Source organism: Aquarana catesbeiana, linkage group LG02 (genome assembly GCF_042186555.1).
Source record: "Aquarana catesbeiana isolate 2022-GZ linkage group LG02, ASM4218655v1, whole genome shotgun sequence".
NCBI lineage: Eukaryota > Metazoa > Chordata > Amphibia > Anura > Ranidae > Aquarana > Aquarana catesbeiana.
The window spans coordinates 156,312,724-156,321,956 of record NC_133325.1 but is presented as its reverse complement, the minus strand read 5'-3'; the positions used below and the strand labels follow the sequence as shown (position 1 = coordinate 156,321,956).

The 9,233-nt window shown below is 47.0% G+C and overlaps 1 long non-coding RNA gene across 1 annotated transcript in view; it reads left to right on the top strand.

Annotated features, from left to right (window-relative positions):
* Positions 1 to 381: 381 nt before the first annotated feature.
* LOC141129828 (uncharacterized) overlaps positions 382 to 9,233 on the top strand; it is a 231,677-nt gene continuing 222,825 nt past the window's right edge. Inside the window, exon 1 of the long non-coding RNA XR_012241878.1 lies at positions 382 to 471. This is a non-coding gene — a long non-coding RNA (uncharacterized lncRNA). The remainder of the gene's footprint in view (positions 472 to 9,233) is intronic.

The following is a 9,233-nucleotide window of genomic DNA, read 5'->3' as shown; positions in this document are numbered from 1 at the left end:
TATATCTTATATATATACATATTTTATGTACTTAGGATCACCTCTTTATATTCTGCCTAGAAGTTATGAGCTCCATATCACTAGGGCTGTCAATTATAGGTTATATACCAAACATAACTCACTGACAGACTAGCAGCCGTCAGAGCGGTGTTTTTACTGGATGGGAGCACAGAGGAGATGCGTAGTGAACAAGCTTCCATCCGTTGAAAATCCTATATGTTTTTTCCCACCAAGAATATGGCCACGCACACGATCCCCCATGCAATGGAGGACGCGGCTACAAGAAAATGGCCGCCCATTAGAAACAACTATGAAGACTATTTAAGACAGTAAAATGCCTGTTCTTTCATCCCCTGATGAAGTCACGTGATCGGTGACGTCACGCGTAGGGACGGAATGGGCATTTCAGTGTGATTGAGGCTAACGAGCTCGCCGCTCGTAGGAGTTTTATGCTGATCTGTAACTTTTAATGTGAGTACCTGTATTTGTTTGAATAAATTCACATTTTTAAACCTACTACACTATACGGTACCCCCTGTCCTTTATTATTGGTACACCCCAATGTGAGGAACGGAGGTGGAGATAAGACCCGCGCTGGTCCAGGACCACCATTTAAAGACCACAGCCATCTAGTTTGCTACCTAGTGAACACCATCAGGCGTGGAAGTAGTGAAAGAACCCGTGCAGCCCAGGTCCCTGAGTAAAGACCACAACTACCAGCTAGCTGATTAATGCGGTTGTACCTAGCACCGCTAGGTAAGGGGCCACTGCTTACTGAAGTGTGTTATTGCACGAAGAAGAACCCTGCCTGCCACCCACTGACACCTCACCTGAGCACAGTGAATTTGTTTATTGCACCCTTAAAGGACATCACCACTGTTGCACTGTGGACATTACCATTGTTTGTTTCATTTTTTTAAAATTTTTTTACTTTTTTTTTTTTTTTTTGCATAGATGCATGTTATGGTATCCTTTATGTGTTATATTGGCCAGCAGTAACAGGAGTACACTGTTTGAGTTTTTAGAACACTATTAAGAGCACTCAGCACTATACATTTTTTTGCGATTTTGCATGCCTGTATTGATTATTTTTATATGTCAGTTTGCACACCCTTATGCTCTCCTAATTATTAGTATGTACATGCATGTGAGTATTTTAGTTTATTGGAACACTAATTTTGTCCTTATATTTTATTGAATGTTATATTAATTTTTTTGGATAATCATTTAGCGGCAATATTATCTGACCTATTGCATAGATACTAGCGCTAGTATATATTCCTCTATTTCAGCACAAGAGATTTTTTCAGCACAACAGATATTTATAATTTCCTTTTGATCTACTACACAGTGATTCTTTTTAGCACTGAAGAATAGTAGTATCCTCAGCACCACGCACTTTTCTATGCGTTTTTTTGCACATTTTGTTTGACAGATTGCACATATTTTATAAATGGTGATATGGTTTTGTGTATAGCTCACGCCAGTGCATTTTGTTGTGTCTGATTAGTAGACTTATGCCGCGTACACACGGTCGGACTTTTCACCTGCAAAAGTCCGACGGACGCCGCCGGACCAAGTCCGGCGGACAATCCGACCGTGTGTGGTCTCCATCGGACTTCCGACGGACCGTTTCGGGCGGAAATCCGACGTACTTTAGATTTGAAGCCTGCTTCAAATCTTTACGTCGTACCTCCGCCGGACTCAGTTCCTGACGGAAAGCCCGTTCGTCTGTATGCTAGTCCGAAGGACCAGATACGACGGAGGAGCAGGTTACTGCATCTCGCGCTCGCTGCAATAGGAAAAACTAATTTTCCCATTGCGGCGAGCGCGGGGGGCATCCCAGACCCTTAGGTCTGGTATGGAACTTTAAGGAGAACCCCCTACGCCGAAAAACCGGCGTGGGGGTCCCCCCAAAATCCATACCAGACCCCGATCCGAGCACGCAGCCCAGCCGGTCAGGAAAGGGAGTGGGGACGAACGAGCGCCCCCCCCCCTCCTGAACCGTACCAGGCCGCATGCCCTCAACATGGGGGGGTGCTTTGGGGGAGAGGGCGCCTTGCGGTGCCCCCCCACCACAAAGCACCTTGTCCCCATGTTGATGAGGACAAGGGCCTCTTCCCGACAACCCTGGCCGTTGGTTGTCGGGGTCTGCGGGCGGGGGGCTTATCGGAATCCGGGAGCCCCCTATAATAAGAGGGCCCCCAGATCCCGGCCCCCCCACCCTATGTGAATGAGTATGGGGTACATGGTACCCCTACCCATTCACCTAGGTAAAAAGTGTCAATAATAAAACACAACACAGGTTTTTAAAATAATTTATTAAACAGCTCCGGGGGGGGGGTCCTCTTCCGTCTTCGGGGGTCCCTCTGGTTCATCTTCTCCCGGCGTCCGATTGGTTCTTCTCCGCTCTCCGGCCTCTTCTCCCGGTGTCCCAGGTCTTCGGTCGGCCCCTCCGCTGTCTTCAGGTAGCTCTATTGCCAGCGGAGGTCCGGACTTCTTGGCTTCTTGGCTTCTTGTGTTCTCTTCTCTTCTCTTCCCCCAGATGTTGACACGACGCTCTCTCCGGCTGGACTGGTCTCTGAGGGCTGCGTTGTGACTTATATAGGCGGAGACCCCGCCCCCATATGATGTCACAGTCCCTGGGCATGCTGGGACTGTGACGTTTTAGGGGGCGTGGTCGACCATGCCCCCTAAAACGTCACAGTCCCAGCATGCCCAGGGACTGTGACATCATATGGGGGCGGGGTCTCCGCCTATATAAGTCACAACGCAGCCCTCAGAGACCAGTCCAGCCGGAGAGAGCGTCGTGTCAACATCTGGGGGAAGAGAAGAGAAGAGAACACAAGAAGCCAAGAAGCCAAGAAGTCCGGACCTCCGCTGGCAATAGAGCTACCTGAAGACAGCGGAGGGGCCGGCCGAAGACCTGGGACACCGGGAGAAGAGGCCGGAGAGCGGAGAAGAACCAACCGGACGCCGGGAGAAGATGAACCAGAGGGACCCCCGAAGATGGAAGAAGACCCCCCCTGTTTAATAAATTATTTTAAAAACCTGTGTTGTGTTTTATTATTGACACTTTTTACCTAGGTGAATGGGTAGGGGTACCATGTACCCCATACTCATTCACATAGGGTGGGGGGGCCGGGATCTGGGGGCCCCCTTATTATAGGGGGCTCCCGGATTCCGATAAGCCCCCCGCCCGCCGACCCCGACAACCAACGGCCAGGGTTGTCGGGAAGAGGCCCTTGTCCTCATCAACATGGGGACAAGGTGCTTTGTGGTGGGGGGGCACCGCAAGGCGCCCCCTCCCCCAAAGCACCCCCCCATGTTGAGGGCATGCGGCCTGGTACGGTTCAGGAGGGGGGGGGGGCGCTCGTTCGTCCCCACCCCCTTTCCTGACCGGCCGGGCTGCGTGCTCGGATCGGGGTCTGGTATGGATTTTGGGGGGACCCCCACGCCGGTTTTTCGGCGTAGGGGGTTCCCCTTAAAGTTCCATTCCAGACCTAAGGGCCTGCGACGGGGCTCGCAAGGTTTCAATCTCGCCAAAAAAAGTGGCGAGATTGAATTCCTTTTCTAGTCCCGTCGTACCCAAGTCACGTTCAAAATGAATGGACTTGTCCGTGTGTGGGAAAGTCCGTTCATTCTGAAAGTCCGGCGGAAGTCCGTCGGGAAGACCGGATTCCGGAAAGTCCGACCGTGTGTAGGCAAGTCCGGCCGTTCAGAAAGTCCGGCGGTAGTCCGCCGGAAGTCTGGCGGCAAGTACGTCGAACCTAGCTTTCTAGAAAGTCCGACCGTGTGTATGCGGCATTAGTCTCTGCACAGACACTTTATCCATCCACTTTTATTATATGTTCTACCTTTCCAATATTGATATGGGATTAGCGGCATGATATTCGGATATCAGCAACCTCTTTTTTCCAGTGTAATATCCCTTTAGAGACATTTTATTTATTGTACTTCATTTTATCCATTTTTCTGGCTAGCGCAGCACCCTCTCTATTTATTCTGTTTTTTTGGGGTGTGTTTTGTCCCCAATTTTGGTGCATGCAGCTGTCCATACATTCCTAGTCTTTACGCTCTCTCTCCATTTTGGTAGCGCAGGAATATCTCCTATACAAGACTATCATTTACTACGTTTCCACTGAGACAGAGATGGTCAGGAGGGTTTCTTCCACTGCATAGCTATATTTTTCCTGGCATAGAAAAGGAGTAGCCCAATCAACATTCTTTTAGCAACAGTCGGCACAATAGTTTCAACCAGTCCCAATAGACAAACTTCCATTGAGGACTGAATTGAAATAGAGGCAACCAGATTGTACAGTGGGAATAGCCTCACAAATTGCATCAATCTTGTTTTTGAAGTGATTGACAATCTCTTGGGGAGTGAGCTAGTAGGTAGAGGTGTTAAAGGTAGAGACAAACTGATGAGGACTGGATAACAAGGTATTAATAAGACTGACAAAGTAAGTTTGTTTGGCAGCATGGCGGCAGGAACTGTATTTTGGGAGGGCAGATTTGTATAGGGTGAAGTCTTGCAGGGATTAAGTTTAAGCCACACTCACTCAAGAGCACGGCTATGTGTCTGGTGTCATCAGTTTGCCAAGGTTGTAACATTCTGGGCCTAATTTTGTGTGTAGGTATAGCAGAAATGGCATCCAGCAAGGATGTGAACTGAGTGAACTGTTGTAGACAGAAGTGGCCAGGTTAGGACAGGACAGCAGTGAGATTTTGTCGTAGAGGAGGTCAGAAGCAAAGAGTTAAAGTGGCAAAGGTTTCAACAAGCAATCATTTGATGATTGGCTGGATAGCTGGTTGAAAACAAGGACACTGCGAAACTGACAAGGTTGGGATCAGAGAGAGGAAAATACAAGAAAAGCAAATATCTGGTGCACAGCATGTGGATAGTTTGTGACAAAATTGTATAAAAATAACATAAGTCCTTAGTCTAACTCTTAGTTCAGTGCTTGTAACCTTTCCTCATAACTAAGTCCCTTTATTAGCTTTGTTGCCCTTCTCTTGACTCTTTCAGTTCCAGCACATCCTTCCTGAGAACTGGTGCCCAGAACTGGACAGTATACTGCAGGTGCAGCCGGACCAGAGTCTTGTAGAGTGGGAGAATTATCCTTTTATCTCTGGAGTTAATCCCCTTTATAATGCATGCCATAATTCTGTTTGCTGTGCTGTGTCATCTACTAGGATCCCTAGGTCTTTTTCCATCCTAGATTCCCCCAGAGGTTCACCCCCTAGTGAGTAGATTGCAATCATATTTTTGCCACCCAAATGCATTATTTTACATTTTTCTACAGTAAACCTCATTTGGCATGTAGTTGCCCACCACATTCATTTGTTCTGATCTTCTTGCAAGGTTTCCACATCCTGTGGAGAAATTATTGCCCTGCTTAGCTTAGTATTGTTCGCAAATACTGAGATTGAGCTGTTTATCCCATCCTCCAGGTCATTTATGAATGAATTAAATAGGATTGGTCCCAGGACAGAACCCTGGGGGACCCCGCTTTCCACACCTGACCATTCCGAGTACTCCCCATTTATCACTACCCTCTGAACTTGCCCCCGTAGCCAGTTTTCAATCCATGTACTCACCCTATGGTCCATGCCGACAGACCTTAGTTTGTACAATATATGTTTATGGGGAACTATATCAAAGGCCTTTGCAAAATTCAGATACACCACGTCTACGGGCCTTCCTTTATCTAGATGGCAGCTCAGCTCTTCATAGAAGGTTAATAGATTGGCTTGGCAAAAATGATTTTTCACGAATCCATGCTGATTACTGCTAATGATACTGTTTTCATTACTAAAATCTTGTATATAGTCCCTTATCATCCCTTCCAAGAGCTTGCATACTATTGATGTTAGGCTAACTGGTCTGTAGTTCCCAGGGATATCCCAGTGCCATCTGCTGAAAAAATAAAGGGTTTTGTTAGTATTAAACACTACACATGAGTGTCCCCATCAGTAAATCGAGATGTGTTTTCCATTAGGAGAGGAGAGATAAGAGGAATACGTCACTTCCTATTATCGTGGATTGCAATGTGTCAGGTGCTATGAATGTAGATGTGGCCGGAGGTTCAGATGTCTCGGCCCCCCGCCTACTGAAGAAGCCCAATAGGAGGGCGCAACGCATTCAGGAGGGAGGAGCCAAGTCTGTGACATCACGCCATCACCGTGGTTACGAGTGTAGTGGTGATCTGGCTTTAAAGTGTTTTCAATTGTGGGGAATAATTGTTTTTAAATGGAGAGCACTATGATGTTGCCCTTTTGTCCCATTTAACATATGCTGAAAACTACAAGAGTGGAAAGAGGAGGTCCCGATATCCATAGTTTAGGAGGGGAGTGAGGAGGTTACTGCCTCGAGAGATTAACACCAGTCAGATGATATTGATGAGCGTATTATTATTGTGTTGGAGGTGAGCAGACATTTCATCTAGTGGTAGATGAGCACTTGTCACAAGAAGAATTGGAGGAATTTTTGTATACACAGAGGGTGCTAGACTGTTTATTAATTTCAATTTTATTTGATTTGATTTTATAATTTATGCATGGACTTTATATTTGTTTAAAGAGTGTTGCACTACACTGTATTTGATGATAATTAATGAGAGCAGTGGGTGAGGTGAAAACACCTTTAGAGTGTTTTAGCTGGCAATACAGTAGAATTGATCACAATGTTTATATATATATATTGTGGCAGAGCGTTGCCCTGCCAGGGTCTAGAAGGAGGATGTGACCCAGAATTCTCAACCAGACGGGTTGAGGGGCTCCAGGGAGCTTGTAACATGAAGAGGAAACTGTCTTTTCAGTTTCCTCCTTTATTAGAAAGGTTCACTTTGGGACCTGAAGCCCGGGGATTTCTGAGAGATCTGGGTGGGATGAAATCCCCAGTCCTGGGTCCTGAGTTTGAAAACAGCCAGCATACTGATTGGTCAGGTGTGTGCTGGGCTTTTAGTAGTAACCTGGCCATAGTTCTGGGCTCCACCCCGGCAGATAGGAAGTCTGAGTACCAGGAGTAAGGTGAAACAGTCTGTATGAGACAGACAAGGCCCTGGTGTGTAAGGCCAGAGCAGCAGTGCTGCAAGTGAGAGCCAACTAGGCTAAATGTAGTTTTGTTGATGAAAAGGAATGCTGAAACCCTTGCGTGGGAAACCTATCATTGTTTGTTGAACTTCCTTTTAATAAAAATGGGTAAACAAAGCCCTTAAAAAGAAGAACCAGCGAGTGACGGTGTTCTTCAAGCTCTACATTTGATGCTATTCCTTTACACGTGGTGGAGAATGCGGGCACAATCTGAGATCCCTACAATCAAGTAAGTTCATCTGTTATATGAACTGTTTTTTGATGCATGAGACTGCATAATCTGTGTGTACAGGTGAGGAGAACCAGCAAGAGCATGGTAACTAGCCTTAAAGAGACAGTGCTCCAATTTGTTGCTGAACTGTGCAAAGTTATTCTGGAGTGACTGTGAGTATGGGGCGGTCAAAGCTCCTAAAAGAAGCAAGGATGGCTGAGATAATAGATAGAGCTCTGTGGCTAGAGGGGTTGTTACCACCTGAATGAGCTCCATACATGCCTGAACAGAGTTTGCCAAGGAGAAGGAGGGCTGGTGTTGTCCCTAGCAACACTGGTGCAATGAGTGCACAGGTGACTGCAAGTATGGAGAGTCCACCAAAGACTGAGTCTGCAGTGGATTGGTGCAAGCGGCACCTGGCAGCACTGAACCAAGTTAAAGACGAGAGCAACCCAACCCTTTGTGTAAGGAGAGAGCGGCTGGATGCTCATACCTGGGAGAGGGGTGTTGTTTGCCCCTGGAGACGCTGGTGCAAGTAGGCCAGCTATCAAGGTGCAGAGGCCTAAGCTTGAAAGCAGATGCAGTGTGGGAAGCCCTGACAAGATATGGAACCAAGTGCACTGTTTGCGGTGCAGTAAGTGGGGACATGCAGTCTTCAAGTGCCCTTTGTCCCAGGCTCCAGTGCAAAGCTACCTAGCAAAGCAAAGGTCTGCATTTGTGTTTGAGAAGCCTGCTCTGAGTACCAGGAGTGAGCAACAGGCTTACCAGAAGTTTGAAAGGAGTGCAGTTGCCCATAGCAACGCCTATGATGTCAGGTCGGAGGACTAAAAGACAAAGATATTGCCTATAGAGGATCGTGGCAAGTTTAAAGCGACACTGCTTCATAGAGAGAGAAGTCTACATGTTTGGGAGAGCCAGAAAAGTGCAGCTGGGAGAGCACCGTTTCCATTAGCAACTAGAGAAAATGTGCCAAGGGGAATGAGGAGCTACAGGGAAGAGGTGCCCTACCATCCTCATAGAGATGCCAGTGAGATTCTGCATGTTGGGAGAGTGCCGTCTCCCTGAGCAACAGGAGAAAGTCACCAAGTAACATGCCAGGAATTTGGTCAACTGGGGCATGGGATCTTTTCTTGTCCCAGCTGCTGATATTGTTGCTGGGCTTAACTCTTCGCTGGTAAGCCCTGATTCCTGTGTTAAAATGTTTGCAAACACCCCTAGCAACAGAGAGGAAATTCCTGTTGTGCCTGCTATAGTTTCATCCTGTGGCCACCAGAGGGAGTCGGCCAGTAGAAGTGCAGTACAAGAAAGTCAACATACTCAATTGAACATGACAAGACCTGTTACTCGGATGGGTAAGACTGTTGCTGTTGAAGTCATGGGAAAGACTGACTGTGGGAATGCTCATACTGAAGTGGAAGTGATCCCAGAAGGTAGATCCACTATTGGTGCAGAAAAGGACTTGCCTCACTGCAGTGCCCTGTTCAGTGGGGAGACAAATGTTAAAATTGAATGTGATGATGTGAAACGTACTAAGGAATATGATCATACTGGTATTGAGTTGACTAATGCTGATAATGTGATGCTTAATGAGGTAGGGGCGATCGCTAAGCTGGATATGCTATTCCCCTTAGCAACAGTATATAAGGCTACAGAGGTGTCCCTAGAAACCTCAAGGGAGCTGTGCCTGTGTTGGAGCCAGAGGTTGCCTGGGACAACTGTGGTGCCACTCTGATGGATAAGAGGGTACTTGACCTTGGTGATGAGAATGTGTGAAATGGTAAAACTAAAATGTCTGAAGTTACTTGTGATAATGGGTTACTGCGGTCTGTCACTGCTGACAGCAAAAGTCTTCATGAGTTTATTGAAGTGCCACCCGAGCAAGGTGGTGAAGTTATAGTATTGCAGCCTGCTGTGTTTAAAAATGTTT